Here is a 17,311-nt window from a genome sequence, read left to right as displayed (position 1 = left end):
CCAAGCGCCGAAGGGCAGAGCACTAGCACGCAGATCGTAGAGCACCGAAGCATTGTTCACCAAGAGCGTTGGAATGCTTTGCACGAGGACGCCTGATCATCAGCTGACCCGTCAAGTAGATCGCTGGGTGCTGGTGATGTGGTCAGGAATGTAAACACTCCCAAACAGTAGGCTTCATTCTTAAAACTTAATTACATGTCTTTGGATGCAAAGAATTAAAAGGTAATACTTATGAATCTTTGGAAAGACTCATATTTCCCTTCTATTGGGAAAAGTCATTACAAATAATACAAAATAGTCTGCAGTGTAAACGTTTATCATGTTATTATTTACTTCCAACTTCAGCATAATTATGTATGCCATTTAAAATGTTTACAGTATCAAAAACATTAACCTCAAGATAAAAATATAATTACTAACAAAAAATGATCCAAAGGGACTCTGTATAACTTTGTCGCTTTGCATTTTCTGACTTTTGTGTTTTCCTTTGTTTTTCTATTGCAAGTAAGAAATGTTTCAAACAAAGCCTTTGGTTTTTAAAACCACGCCATCCCTGATGCCAGAGTTACTTTTAAAACGGTGCTTGTGCTGAACCAAACACTCCATGTTCGGCCGCCTTAGTGTGTTTTGTTTTAAAAAGTAAACAGTGAACTTGCACACTCCACACTTGGGTATTGTAGCGAGCTGTGCTAAGCGAGCTTATGTTTGTTGTCCTGTCATTCCCGACGTTTGTGTGTCACCCTACATGAATTTGTGAGTAAGAAATGTTTTGTGTCTAGGCAGTGCTTGCACGCTGCCTGGGGTGTCATGTGCACAGTGCAGCTGTATGTAGATGGGGGTCAGTGTTTGCTGCACTGTGATTTGTGTTTGGTTCTGCCAGTTTCTGAGCTTGTATGTGTGAGCCAATAGGGCACGGGGGAGGGGGGATCTCTATTTAGGAGCTACATACGAGCAGCTCAGGGCTGTGTTGTGGTGTCCTGACCTTAATAAACACCTGAATGAGATCTTGCTGCAGTCATCTGCCTCCCTGTTATTTACCCTGAAATGCTACATTGGTGGGGTGGGGTGGAACAGAAGCACTGGGGACGAACAGAGGGAGCGAGGGGGAGACCAACCTGAGTAGGCATTCCATTACTGCTCCAGTGGATGCTGGCAAAGGAACGGAGCATCTACAGAGAGTGGTAGTGGGATTGGGTTAGCTCACTGGATGGAAAACGGGAGACGACTCGGAGGGAGCACAGCACCTGAGGCAGAACGACAGGGCTAGTCCAAGCCAAGTAGTGGAACCGGAGGGAAACAGAACAGAACACAAAACAGAACGGCGGGACCCATCTGAAAAGGGTAGCGGAGTTGGAGGGAGCATGGTACGCCAATGCTGAACTACAGGGCTCATCCAGCCAGTGGGAGACGGCAGAGATGTATGGCAACTCTCACCCTGACAGATGGTCGCAGCACAAAGGGCACAACAGCACAGCTGGGGAGGGGGAGGGGGGGGGGGAGGGGCAGGGTCCAACCCCCCAGAAGCAGCTGACAACGCCAGACCATGCAGACAACTTGGCAATCTCATCCCGGGAGAGCCTGTCAGCACAGCTGGGGGGTGGGACACAGTTCCAGAGACCTACTACAGACTGCAGGTGTCTGGCCAGCTCCAGATCGCTCAGGACTATAACATTTTCTCTTCGGGGACGAAGAGAACATGAGGGGAGAGCTACAGTGCCTATAGAAAGTCTACACCCCCTTTCACAATGTTCACCTTTTGCTGCCTTATAGCCTGGAATTAAAACGCATTAAAATAGTTGTTTTTTTTTTCATTTATCTACACATCCTACCCACAACTTCCAAGTGGAAAAAATGTTTTTGAAATTTGTGGAAAATTAATTAAAAATAAAAACTGAAATAGCTTGGTTAGATAAGTGTCCGCTCCCCTTGTAATAGCAATCCTAAATTAGCTCAGATGTAACCAATCGCCTTCAAAATCATACACCAAGTTAAGTAGCCTCCACCGGTATTAAATTGTAGTGATTCACATGATTTCAGGTTAAATTCAGCAGTTCCTACAGGTTCCCTCAGCTGGGTAGTCCATTTCAAAGCAAAGACTCTTTGAGCACCAAGGAGCTTTCAGAAGAACTCCGGGACAAAGTTGTTGAAAGACACAGATCAGGGGATGTGTATAAAAAAATATCAGAGGCCTTGAATATCCCTTGGAGCACGGTCAAGATGATTATTAAGATGTGAAAGATGTATGGCACCACCAAGACACTGCCTAGATCAGTCTGTCCCTCCAAACTGGATGACCAAGCAAGAAGGAGACTGATCATAGAGGCTCCCAAGAAGCCAATGGCAACTTTGCTCACGTGCACAGTGCACAGTGCAGCTGTATGTAGGTGGGATCTATGTTTGCTGCACTGTGATTTGTGTTTGGTTCCTCCAGTCAGCTGCTTGAGTGGGACTGAGGGTCTGAGTGATTGGTCAGTGTGTATGTAAATGTGCCCTTGTGTATGTGAGCCAATAGGGCTCAGGGGGATTTCTATTTAGAGGCTGCCTCAATGTTTTAAAAGCCGATTGGAAGAATATTTGACCGTTTATGGCCTTGGTTCGCCAGTACAACCGTAAAAATGTCAGCTCCCTGGTTGAGAGGAAAATATTCTTCCAATTGGCTTTTAAACCGCTCACTGTGGAAGTTCATTTCCAATAATTAGTACTCAATTGTAAATGTGAGAGAGGACAGCTTTTCTTGTTTTGAAATAAGCATGTTAATGAATAGATTTATTAAATACCTGCTAATAAATACTTCCTAAAGACAAAAATGAGTATGAGTAACAGGTTTCTGCACACACCTAGTGAACTCATTATTCCAAGATGTCCATCCATTCAATGAAAAAAAAAGAAAGTTCTGTTGGGGTAAGCACATGTCTTATGCTGATGTCAGTATTATTAACTCATCAGTGGTTAGGAGGATTACATCAGAAGTCTTGGCCAGCCTCTAAACCCTTACCACCACAACAATTAGCTTTGATATCCCTGCTGACAAAAGTAGGACAAATAAAGTGTCAAAACTGATGTAATATGACGGTATCAGGCCAAGCTGTTGGTAATGAGGTGAGTAAGTGCAAGTCCCAGGAGAACATGCATGTGTTTCTAATCATTAATAGAGGTATAAAAACAAGATGCTAAAATAAATTCTAACAGAATTGAAAAAATTGTAAAAGGGTAAACTTCTGAATGGTTAAATTTTATATTTTAATGATGTGCTGCCCTAAAACTTGCTCTATTGTAGATATATTTCAACTGTTATTTTTAGTGCATTTAGTAGAGTTGTGCAGAGTAATACGATTACACAAGTATTAGTAACAATCATGCCATTCTTTCAGAGTAAGAAAACAAAATAATGTTTAGTGTTAAGCGAGTCAAAACTGTGCTGGGGAGAATCATCAGATAGATTAATAGTTTTTAGTCATCAGTGGGGGGGGGGGGGGGATATATATATATATATATATATATATATATATATATATATATATATATATATATATATATATATATATATATAGTGGCAACATTCTGCTGAAGGAAAGCACTTTATCCACTTAACCCTTTGTGGTCCATTTATTCAGCGCTTGTCAGGCACATCAGGTCCAATTTATTTTCACACGCGCTGTTAACCCTTTGCGGTTCAATGTCGGACTAGGTGCGACATTACGATTTTCTTTTTCCAGTTCGAAGTCGGACACTGTCCGACATCCTCGAAAAGACGTAAAACACAGATCTCTAGTAATTGTTTCTCCGGAAAAAGCTGAGAAAACCATTCAATGGCCGTGTGAGACCAATAGGAGCCGAATAAAACCGAGAAAAGGGGGCATGTGAGCAATAGCCCTAGCAGCTGCACCACAGACATAAACAGAGGAGTTAGCTGCTTCTGCATCCAGCATTCAAAGAATATCACATACATTTCAGAGCTTTTTGAGATGTTATAGTAATAAAATAAGGACTCGCATTATTGAGGAGTTTGGTGATAAAACTAGTGATCAGGAGATGATTTATCAGTATCCACATCTGTGGCAGAGCAAAGCTCTGCCGTTTAGAAATTGGCAGGGATGAGGTTAATTTCCCCTACCTGCTTGGGTTTATTATGTTCAGGTGGCTGGGGCTGATTTGTTGATTAAATGATTAACTTAATTAACAATCAATCAGCGCCCAGCCATCTGACATAAAAGGAGGCCTCTACCTCTCATTTGGGAGGAGGGAGCTGAGGAAGCAGGTTGGTGGTTTTTGGTTGTTTGTATTTTTGAAATTTTGAATCCAGTGAAGGCATTGCCCAGCCTGGAAACCTTATTTTTTTGTAAGTTTTGCTTTTTGGTCTTGCTTTATTTGTGTTTGAACCTTTTTTGTTTTGCCCTTGTGCACTTTATTTTTGTGTTTATAATAAAATTAGTTATTTTTCTCAACTGCAGTCTGTCTCTGGGCCTCTATTCACTCGCCAGCCTGTCACATCATCTATAAAGAAGTATGTGAAAAATACAGTGAACACGGGGTGGGGCTTGGCTGGAGATGCAGTACTGATGTCGCTTAGCATTGCAATACCCTTTAAACTGGTTTTACTAGGGGGGGGGGTTGGGGGAAATAATTTAAACAGAGCGTGTAAAATAAACAGCGTGTGTGACAATAAATTGGACCTGACAGGCACGGAATAAATGGACTGCAAAGGGTTAATGCTATTTCTATCATCAGTGTGACGTGATCCATCATTTTACTATCGCCTTATGGTTAGCAGCTATGTTATGCAATATTATGCGCTTATAGTAAAACACATTGTGCGTGAAATTAGGCTGGTGCGTAATTCTTGGGATGTAGATGTAGGGTCTGGCATTATAATAGGTATTGTGTACCCCTCTCTAGTAGACCTATCATAGAGCTGCCATTTTGTTTGTGAATGATCCTAAAAGCTTCTTGCTGCTGTACTTGCTAGCAAACTGGCATGCTGCAAAAGGTTTTGCTACAACAGAAAAAATATATAATATTTTACTTTATGTTAAGTTAACATAAAGGTTCCATCAAAAAGCAGCAACTTTGTTTATATTTACCAAAATTACTTAAATCATGTTGAATAAGGTTCTTCATTCTCCATATGAATCACAACTAGTAAAATGCAGTTATTTTGTAACCCCCTAGGTATTTTATTCCCACTGCTTAAACATTAAACTTTGTAACAAAATCAATTTGAACGGACTTAATTTAAGGGTGTAGAAGAAAAAAGGTGGCCTTTATAAAACTGTTGTAGCAGAAAAACCAAGAGGAGATGAATAAATGCTATGCCTGCAAGCAGCATGAAAATGAGTTGCACCATGCTGAACCGCTCAGCAACTCTGCAGTCAAGAACAATCTCACTTACACCAATTATATATTGATCAAACCTTTTTCATGATGTTAATGGATAGCATCTATGAGCTTTTTAGTTTTCCTGATCGAGACTGGTTGTGATGAAAATACTGATTGTCTCTCTTTTCCACACCTTTAACACTGTCTTTTTGCACTGTACAGAGCACTGTTTTTATAAGGGGCATTTATACAAATTATTATTATTATTATTATTATTATTATTATTATTATTATTATTAAAACACCCATATAAAACCTGAAAACCCTTGATTGACATGTTATTCATTTAAAATATTATAACAGTTTATAATAGTTTATAAACTGTCAATAAGTATTTTACTGTCAATAAGTATTTTTTGAGGTTGAAAATAAACCCCATGCAATACTTAAGTAGAGTTTACAATTTAAAAAAGCAATATCCACCAGAGCAAAACAAGATACAAACTGATGGATTTCCACCGATATACTAGATCTCGGCTGTCCTTTCAGGAGCCAGCAACCAGAGGACACTCTGTTCTCAGATACCTCCCTGACGGGGTGGGGTGCTCACATGAGGGGATTCAGGACGCTAGGTCCTGAGATCTCTACCAATGCTCACGACATATAAACTTCCTGGAGTTTTTGGTTGCATTTCTGGCAATTCAACAATTCCGTTCCATACTCAGGGCCATTCCCTGGGGGGGGAGGGGGGGTGGATCTGTATGCCTTCCCACCTTTCCCCCTCATTCCAAAGGTGTTGCAGAAAGTGGACAGAGACCAGGCGCAGGTTATATTGGTAGCACCTTTCTGGAGCAAGAGCTTTTGGTTCCCCGCTGCCCTAAACAGGGCACAACAGGTACCAATTCATCTACCCATCAGGAGAGACCTACTGTCTCTGGATCAGGGAGGAGTACTCCATGGAAACCCCCTGTACTTCCAGTTAGCAGCATGGCTGCTGAAAGGCACAAAGTCTCAGAGTTAGGCATGGCCGAAACAGTGACTGAGATTCTGCTGGCAGCAAAGAAGAAATCTACCCACGTATGCTATTCTACACAATGGTCAGAATGTGTGACTTGATGCAGATCTAAGACCGTGGATCCTGTTTCTATATTGATGCCGGGATTTTTGGAATTCCTGAGACACCTGATGAAGAGAGGTCTCTCTGTCTCATCTATTAAGGTATATTCATATGCAGTCTCTAGTTTGCTGCCAGAATGGGCTGGCTTATTGGTGGGATCCCATCCACTAGTGAGTAAGTTCTTCATGGCGCGCCTACACCTGAGACCCCCTACACGTCACATCGTACCCCAGTGGAGCTTGTCTCTTGTATTGAGGCGTCTCATGCATCCTCCATTTGAGCTTATGGCATCAACCGATACAAAACACCTCACTTTGAAAACAGCTTTCCTGACTGGGATTATATCGGCTCCCGAGTCAGTGAACTGCAGGCCCTAGTCATTTGATGAGTCATACAGGCAGTTTTTTAATGACAGGATAGTCTGCCGGCCTAATCCTTCTTTTTTTCCAAAAGTGGTCTCAGAATTTCACCTTTCACAAGCAACAATCTTACCAGATTTTCATCCTCCACCTCATCAGTCGGAGGAAGATAAGGAATTGCATTTGCTGGATGTCAGACGTGCACTTTTGATCTACATACCTAGGACCAGATCCCTTCGGAATAGCGGTCAGCTGTTCATCTCATTTGCTCCTCTCTTTAAAGGCAGACCAGTGACAAAACAGACAAAAGCAGGACTTAAGGACTGTATCAAGCTCTGTTATGAACTTGAAGGAAGACCGCTAGTAAAGCACGTCAAGGCTCATTCTCTCAGGGGTCTGGCTACTTCCTGGGCAAATATTAGGAATGTTCCTATTGGTGCTATTTGTTTGGCAGCAATTGAATCTTCCACTCACACTTTCATGAAACACTATCACTTGGATGTTTCCACCTCTCACCAGTTTGCTCACATGGATTTATCCACTGTAGGGGATAAGTTTTAAACAGCATTCATATTTCTCCTATTCAACTACCTCTCTTTTTATTCTGTGGTATACAGGGGGTTCAATTGTTCACCTGTAAATGGGTTTCTTCCAGTTGGAGTGGTCTCCACACCTGTCTTCCCACCCACCTTCCCCCATGTTTTTTGGTGTAGAGATAAAATACACGACATCTGACCCTTGTGATTAATTTCCCTTTATACTATCGGATGGGATTGGTGTCATGACTCACAGATATAAAAGACCTTCTGGGAGTAGAGGGTGGTTTGTCCATGTTTTTCCTAGCCTGACAGTGGAAAGGTTCCACTGTTGTGTGGGTCCACTCCAAACTGGAATAAACCCATTTACAGGCAAATTCCGTCGTAAATTCCATCTTTATTGGTGTGCCGTTTGTTCGTTAATACAAGGAAATTAGTTTCTACTGTTTTTCTGTCCAATTCTGATATGCTCTATTCATTGTAGAACTATATCGCCTTTCTTAAATGTATTTCCAATTGAAGTACTTCTTGCCTGAAGTGGATTTTAGTCAATTGTATGTACTTAATGTTAATTACTTTTATATTGCAGGGTACTAAGGTGGAACAATTGACATTGTCATCACACTCTTCATGATTTTGTATTTAATGCTTTTTGATACAAAAGACTAAATAAAACAAAAATAATTAAGCCAATGTAAATAGATAGCACTATTACAGTATGAGACAGGGTAGCGTCACAATAAATAATAAAATTGTGCAGAATAAAATGGCACGAGGATCAAAATGAAATGTTAAAACAAAAGAATAAATCACTTGTAGGCTGGGCATTAGCCTTCATGACAGATACAAAACAATACAAAAATCACAGCACAAACACTCACCCTTAAACAAAGGATTTTCCTTCCTTTTTATACACATGGCCACTCCCCAGTCAGCAACAATTACCTAACTGGGGAATGACCACACATGTGATTCCTGGCAGGGACAGATTTAACCCCATCCCTGCTGACCTCCACACACACACACTATTTACCTTCTGCCCTGCCACACAGCACTTTTTCTATAAACCCCAGAAGTCAAATTTTCAGAGCTTATGGAGTTTACAAGAAACATGACTTAGCTAGTTTTATTGCTAATTACAGTGCTGCTCGAATCGATATTAGATGGAATGGCAATACCAGCAGCACAGTAAGTCTCTTGGAAACAGCATTTCAAAACATTATCTTTTTAGTAAGACCTCTGCCTGTTCTTCTATAAATCTCATTTCTAAAATTCCAACTTGCAAAGTATTTTAAAAAGCGTAAATGCAGGCTGAACCACTGCAAGCTAGCTGCATTTAATTTTAATTTTTTTTTTTCATTGTTAACATCCTGGCAACTTTTTACACTTAAAACTTTAAAGCCCTTTTCAAAGCTCTTTTCAAAATGTCTGCTGTGGTGTACTGGGGTTTGAGATCTGTCCTATAAATCACTGCAGAAAGAGCGATTTAAAAAAAATAAATAAAGTGCTCTGTTCTGTACCACATCATGGATTGTTATTGTTGTGTTTACCTGTTTGACAATGTGAGCAATAACACCGTGTAACAATTTTTTTTTTTTTTTTAGTTCCTGGGTAGTAAGTGTTATTTCCTAATTGCTTATGCCTCAAAAGTATAGAAAATGGCTATTATTCCCCACAAACTTTGTTTTTGTCACCAGGACAGTGATATTTAAAAATATCACTATTTCCAATGGGAAAACAGGCAAATGTGTGTCTTTTCGTTCACATAGTCAGAAAAAAACAACATATGAATCCAAATTAACATGTATTTATACTAAAGTAATACAAAATTGACTACAAAAGATTTAGAAGTGAGTAGTTTTTCGAGATTTACGATTATATTGTATTTACAGTATAATCGTAAATCTCGAAAAACTACTCACTTCTAAATTATACTGTATTTACAGTATAATCGTAAATCTCAAAAAACTACTCACTTCTAAATATGTCTTTTTTAAATTGAACTTACAAGAAACATCACAGTGGTGAAAATAAAAAGTTGTCAAAGTCCGACGCTCCCTAGTGGGTCAAACAACAAACTCAGCATATTTGTGCTATTCTGTTGGTTTGTAGCACAAATATGACATTTGCAATAACTTATTTTTAAAACCACTGCCCTTCTGAAGCAGCCTAATTTGTATTTTTTTTTTTAATTTACATTTAACCATCAGACAGCGTTATGATTGTAAGTTACAGCAGTACTATGTTTATCTTTTTCAAAACTCTACTAAATGTAATAGTCAGTTTAATTACATTTAGTATGAATGAATTATTGTATTTTGATAATGTTTTGAAGATCATTTTGATAATGTTTTGTCAGTGATGCAGAATGCTAGTTTTCATGACTCACTTTGTTAGTAGAGACAAGTGACGGCAGCGGGATAGCCTATACTGATTCCACAAGTTGTCTACATTTTTCATTTGGAAGCTGACTTGAGCAATGTCATGTCAACTGTAGACATAACTCTTAACATACATCTTAAGTGCTAAAATACATTTCTAATAGTTTTGCTGTATATTTCGTCCCTCAGTGTATCAAAAATAATCAATAAAGATTAGCAAAAATCATCAATCTACGTTTATTTTGGTTAGAAAAAATGAACAAGATTAGCTGCAGATGAAAGACCAGTGTACAGGACATGGGTTACAGCTTGAGATGGGAATACATCTAACCTCATCATTAACCACTTCATTCTTTACAGGGTTGTGGTGAACCAGAGCCTATCCCAGCAGACACAGGGTGCAAGGTGGGACTACACCCTGGATGGGATGCCAGTCCATTGCAGGGCACCATACACTCACTCACTCAGAAAACCGGACTACCTGGAGAAAATTCATGCAAACATGGAGAGAACATGCAAACTCCACACAGACATTGCCATATGCTGGAATCAAACCTAGGACCCTGGTGCTGTGAGACAGCAGCACGAACCACTACGCCACCGTGCCGCCCCACAGCAAAACCCAGGTCTGGAAATTAATTAGTAGGCTACTCTTACTGAGTCTTCCTGTATTAATATGAGAAAAGGACAAACCAAATTCAGGATAGTAGGGTTTTAAACTTGCACATCAGCTTTATTTTTATAAGAAACTGGAAGCAGTATTTTAGACAAATGCTACTACTACACTACAATTCCACTTCGTCGGCTTCCTTACTGTATAATTACTCAAGCACATCCCCTTATTTCTTACTGGTTACAAATGAAGCAGACATGTAAAAATATCAATTTTATCATAGTTGTATTTTGGTCAATGTCATTTATTTATTTATTTTTTTAACCCTAACCTTAATGAGAATTTTATTTTATTCTTTTTTTTTTTGGAAGAAAACATGTTAAACGTTCACTATAGAATTTATAATGAGATTTTACTCAAGCAAAGTTTGCATAAAGCTGGTAAGAATAATCATGGGGGCATGTAGCTAAGAGCACTTAAATTAATGTTAAGCTTATTTCTGTTTTGAAACATTGAAAGCTTGATTTTTTTTTCATTTAGAAAAATGTGGCAAACTTTGCACTGTCAATGGAAGCTTATTACAATATGTACTTTGTATGGGAAGTTCGTTGTGTTTTGTAGTTGTACAGAGAATAGGAATATGCGCTCCAGCTAAAACACCAAAGTGGGAGATACAACATATACAGCTCTGTACAGCTATTTAAAGTTGTATTGTTTTATTTGTTTAAAGAGCTACTTAAAACAAATGGTAAGTCATTTATACTGGTTTTAATAGCTGTGCAATTGACATTACTGCAGTATGACGATAACCAAGTAACGTTTTTTGACAGTCATCATACTGTCATCATTTAATACTATGACATCCCTAGTCCATACCAAGTAATGGAAGTTCAGTGGAAGTTCTTTTTTTCCTACTTAAGACCTCATATTACCTACAATTCTGCTCTACTGCATCTTCTTGTCCCTTTTTAAATTTTATGTCCCTCTTGTATTAAGTTTTGTAATTTTCATGTCATGTAATTTTATTTTGTTAATTTTTACTTCTTACTATGGACGTCTTTTTTCTTCTCTTTTTTGAATAGCACCTCACACCTCTGCAAGGTTAAAGTACCATTCATGGATCATTAGTTACACACACACATTCCTTTTAATGTGACCATTCACACTATCAATCAAGGGTCTGCCCTCCAAAATAATATTTTAGTATGTGAATCCAACACCATTCCAACATTTGAAGACACTGAAAAAGACTTTGTCACAATGTTTTTCATTGTATTAAGTTTATTTTAGTATTTCTAAATCCAGTGAGTGTTTAATAGTTACAGTGTGGAGGAGGTTCTTTACTACAGGTACTGTAGAATGGTTTTGCCAGTTGCTAGGCAACACTTCTCAAGAACATACATTTAATTCTGAAATGAGCAGGCAGATATATGGTTCATTAACATATTTACAGAATGTGAAACATATTGCTTGGTATTTTCACATCCTCTTTAATACTATATTAACTGTCACTCAAAACAGCATATTTATCCTGTGCTGATTGAGAGCAGTGAATTACAAGCCTTGATTTATCTTGATCTAATTAGAAAAATACTGTACAACAGCAGATCAAGCTACAACCAATATGAAATTCCCTAGTCTGTGACGTATGTATGTACAAGTTGATACTTTTGTTTTGCACCAAAAAATATTATTATTATTATTATTATTATTATTATTATTATTATTATATTATTATTATTATTATTATTATTATTAGTGTATCACTAGTGACTAAAGTGAGTGTTTGGATTGTGTTACATTATTAAGGATTGGGTTGTGTATTTTGCTTTAAATTGCATATTGTCCACTGCAGCCCCACATGCAGTCTGAATAAGAATAACTATATCTACAGAGAGGAACATTTTCAATTCTATTACTAGAATAACGCCCATGTGTAACAAATGCCTATCAATACAGTATATACTGTGAGCGGCAAATTACAAGACATTGTTTCACCTGAGTGATTGCAATGGCATAATAAACGTTTATTCTCTGGGCCTTTATAAGCAATAATGGACACTAGTCTCGATTTTATTTTATCAAAATAAACATTTATAAATAAAATAATAGTTCTTTACTCTATTATTATCAGTAATAATAAAAAAAAACCCAATGTGATAAATTTAGTTCATGAAACATTATCTGCTTATATCCACTTGTTTCTTGATATTTATAAATGTTGTAAAAACATATATATATATTAAAACACATGAGACAGAATACATGATCTAATATAATTATAAGTCAAATACATCAGATTTACAGGGTTTTCTTTTTTTTTTTCACTGTAACCAATTTCCTGTGCCATGTATTGTTTTTGCATGCTGCTGTAAATGTCTTTCCCTCTGCCTGTCTCAATGATGTAACGTGGAAAAAAAAACAATCCGCTAGTGAAATTCAATCGCTCCCCTATCCAATGCTATGCATTTGCAATCTGTACTGCAAAGTATGGTGGCCCAGTAAGTCAAAGAAATGAAGTGTGCTTTTGATCTTGTTGGCCCAATCATGGGCCCAGAATGACACTTCAGTAAGATCCTGTTTCCATGATCACAGTTCTTAAAGGGTTAAGACTGATGTGCACCCGGAAAAAAAAGAAAGATGGGGATAAAACAGTACAGTGAATCCAGTGAATCCACTTCAACAAGTGCATTCTCCTCCATTTCATGGTGGCTGACTTGGGAGTAATTCTCACATTTCATTCACATACGTTTCTTTTCAGTCTTGTGCTCCTGCCATCTTTCTGCAAACTCGTTTTCTGTCTGTAAAAACAAACATAGCTATTCTCGTTCAAATTACAGATGAGGCTAGGGCTCTGTAAACAATGTAAAGCAAAATACATAACCCAATCCTAAATAGTGCAACACAATCCAAACATTCACTTCAGGTTATTATTATTATTATTATTATTATTATTATTATTATTATTATTATTATTATTATTAATAATAATTCATTAGTCATTTAGCACAGGGGTTCCCAAACTTTGTCGACTCAAGGTCTCTTATGATATTTGACATCCTGATTGAGGACCCCCACCTAGTGAATCTATAGATATTGAGTACCTTACTTTCACTGCAAACAACATTTTTAATACTAATTAAAAGAATAATTTATTTAAAAAAATAAAATAAAAATACTGTACTTACAAAGTTAATGTAGGTGTCACACAAACTCTGGATTCTACATGCCAAATGAGATTGGTGCGCCAGGTAATTCCTGCACAGGTTGTCATATCGTGGTGTAATTTGATACACTTGGGTCACTCTCCACATGCAGACGAGCTCTCTCACATATATGTTGTAGCAAAAGGCAAGATTTTTCGAGAGCTTTTTTCACTAACAGAATACGCATTCATAACTTGGATCCAGATCTTTAATAATGAGAGAGCAGAGAATTGAATCTTTAAATTTCCTTCATTTGCCAATTCAATCAGTTCATCTTGGGATTTCAATTCCAGGCTTGTGTCAATTTCAGAATCAAATCAAATCGGATCCAATTCAGATATTCGTTTTCCACCTGAAGTATTCCTGCTGATGAGTCAAATGAGACATGATTCAAAGGCATTTAAGTTCTTTGTGTAAAAGGGGAAACATTTATGTCACTCTGGCATTTAGTTTCTTATCCCAGAGAGCATTTTTTTAGTAAACACTTTGACTTTTGATTCAACAAATTTAACTTGCCAAATATATCTGCCAAGTATGCTTGTTTCAGTATCCATGTCAGATTTTCAAAAGAAGTTGCCAATTGGCTATTCTGTTGATAAGAACTGTTTCAGTTCATGTCGAAGTTCAAACACCCATTGCATCACTGCCCCCATTAACAGCCAATGTACTTCAGAGTGTAGAAGAAAATGCCTGTGGCTTGCACCCATTTCATTGCAAAGCACAGAAAACATTATGTGCTTGAGTGGCCTACCTTTCATCATACTTACAATTGTTATTACATCTTGCAGCAACTGGTTAAACCCATCATCCATACATTTGGCAATAAGTGCTTCACAGTGAAGCATGCAATGAATTTATATTTTTTCTGTATTAGTGCCCCAACTCCATTATGTTTGCCAGTCATGGCAGCCGCCCCATCTGTGCAAACTCCCACACATAAAGACCAATCTATTGAGTTTGCTTGAATATATCCACCTATCACTCAGAATATTTCTTCACTTGTTGTTCTCTACAAACTGCCCCCTTTCTATAAACCTAATATATACAAGTAGTTGTGCAGCATAATTGCAAGACAAAGTACAGGCTTGCATGCACTTTATCCAAAAGAGGGGCAGAAACGTCTTCTGCCATGTCAGATATACTTCTGCACACAGTATTTTTAGACAGCAGCAACACTTCAATATTTTTGTCTGCTTCCTTGCCCGGCATCTCACGAACAACACCTTAATGGTATGGGGTTTCTTCATTCGAGCAATGTGGTAAGATGCTAAAAAGGATGCCTTTTAAAGCTCACCATCACAGATTGCTTAAAAGTACTTACTTGTTTTATCATTTCAGCCTTTCTCTTAAAAAAAAAAAAAAAAAAACAATTCTCAGATTATTTTTGATGTTTTTATTGTAAATGGTGTTTCAAGGACATCTTTTTCCAGTTTGGTAGCAAAACCAAACTGAATATATTCAGTGTCGTAATTTTGAACTTTGGATTTTGATACCATTACTGAGAGAGGCTGGTTATTTGTATAAGTAGTACTGGTGGAACTACCACTGCTTTGTTTATTTTCAAAATTGTTTCTCGGCTGTTTAAGAATTCGCTCCGTACACCGACCACAAATTCCATAAACGGGTGCCTAAACATAAATGGGAGTGAAATGGTTTAGTTTATTAAAATGGGGAAAGGGGGAAACGTATCAAGAAATTCTACAAAAAAAATGTAATATAAAAAATTAATAAGCACAGACATTATCAGAAATTCAGCATGTATTTGAATTAACAGTCTGCTGTTGTAACGTGCATTAATAAATAGTTTCTTATTTTGTTCTGCTTACAATCGCTTACTTTTTGATACACTGAACAAAAATATAAACGCAACATGCAACAATTTCAAAGATTTTACTGAGTTACAGTTCATATAAGGAAATCAGTCAATTGAAATAAATTAATTAGGCCCTAATCTATGAATGGGAATACAGATATGCATCTGTTTTCTTAAAAAAAAAAAAAAAAAGGTAGGCGTGTGTATCAGAAACCAGTCAGTATCTGGTGTGACCACCATTTGCCTCATGCAGTGTGACACATCTCCTTCACATAGAGTTCATCAGGCTGTTGATTGTGGCTTGTGGAATGTTGTCCCACTCCTCTTCAATGGCTGTGCAAAGTTGCTGGATATTGATGGGAACTGGAACACAATGTCGTACATGTCGATCCAGCGTATCCCAAACATGCTCAATGGGTGACATGTGTGGTGAGTATGCAGGCCATGGAAGAACGGGGACATTTTCAGCTTCCAGGAATTGTGTACAGACAAGGGGCCGAGCATTATCATGCTGAAACATGAGGTGATGGCGGCAGATGAATGGCACGACAATGGGCCTCAGGATCTCGTCACGATATCTCTGTATATTCACATTGCCATCGATAAAATGCAATCGTGTTCATTGTCCGTAGCTTATGCCTGCCCATACCATAACCCCACCGCCACCATGGGGCACTTTGTTCACAACGTTGACATCAGCAAACCGCTCGTCCACACGACGCCATACATGCTGTCTGCCATCTGCCCGGTACTGTTGAAACTGGGATTCATCCATGAAGAGCACACTTCTCCAGCGTGCCAGTGGCCATCGGGTGAGCATTTTCCCACTGAAGTCGGTTAAGACGCCAAACTGCAGTCAGGTCAAGACCCTGGTGAGGATGACGAGCACGCAGATGAGCTTCCCTGAGATGGTTTCTGACAGTTTGTGCAGAACATCTTCCGTTGTGCAAACCCACAGTTTCATTATCTGTCAGAGTGGCTGGTCACAGACGATCCCGCAGGTGAAGAAGCCGGATGTGGAGGTCCTGGGCTGGTGTGGTTACATGTGGTCTGCAGGTGTGAGGCCGGTTGGAAGTATTGCCATATTCTCTAAAACGACGTTGGAGGTGGCTTTTGGTAGAGAAATGGACATTCAATTCTCTGGCAACAGCTCTGGTGGACATTCCTGCAGTCAGCATGCCAATTGCACGCTCCCTCAAAACTTGAGACATCTGTGGCATTGTGTTGTGTGACAAAACTACACATTTTAAAGTGGCCTTTTATTGTCCCCAGCACAAGGTGCACCCGTGTAATGATCATGCTGTTTAATCAGCTTCTTGATATACCACACCTGTCAGGTGGATGGATTATCTTGGCAAAGGAGAAATGCTCACTAACAGGGATGTAAACAAATTTGTGCACAAAATTTGAGAGAAATAAGCTTTCTGTGCATATAGAATATTTCTGGGATCTTTTGTTTCAGCTCATGAAACAAGGGACCAACGTTTTATGTGTTGCGTTTATATTTTCGTTCAATGTATAATGATACATACTTTTAGCAAACAGCATTTGTGTAAATGAATTGATTCCTGGCACTGGGACTGTTGCTTTGTCAGAGTCATGTGGGAAAGAAACATTTTGTATGTGCTATGGCCCCCCTTAAACTATCCCAGTTTGGGAACCCCTGATTTTAGCAGACACTTTTATCCAAACCAACTTACAGAGACTAGGGGTGAACTATGTATCACAACTTCTGCTGCAGAGTCACTTACAATGGGACCTCAGTTTTATGTCTCATCTGAAGGACAGAGCATAACGAAGTTAAATGACTTGCTCAGAGTCACACACAGTGAGCTGGGATTGAACCAGGAAGCTCCTAGCAACAAGCCCCTTTCTTTAGCATTGGACCACCTATCCTATTACACAAGCAAGTATCAAATTGTCACATGCAAATGTATGTGATCCAATAGACCTATATAAGCTGTGTGACA

The sequence above is a fragment of the Polyodon spathula genome, chromosome 7 (genome assembly GCF_017654505.1).
Source record: "Polyodon spathula isolate WHYD16114869_AA chromosome 7, ASM1765450v1, whole genome shotgun sequence".
NCBI lineage: Eukaryota > Metazoa > Chordata > Actinopteri > Acipenseriformes > Polyodontidae > Polyodon > Polyodon spathula.
Note: the sequence above shows the minus strand (reverse complement) of the source record.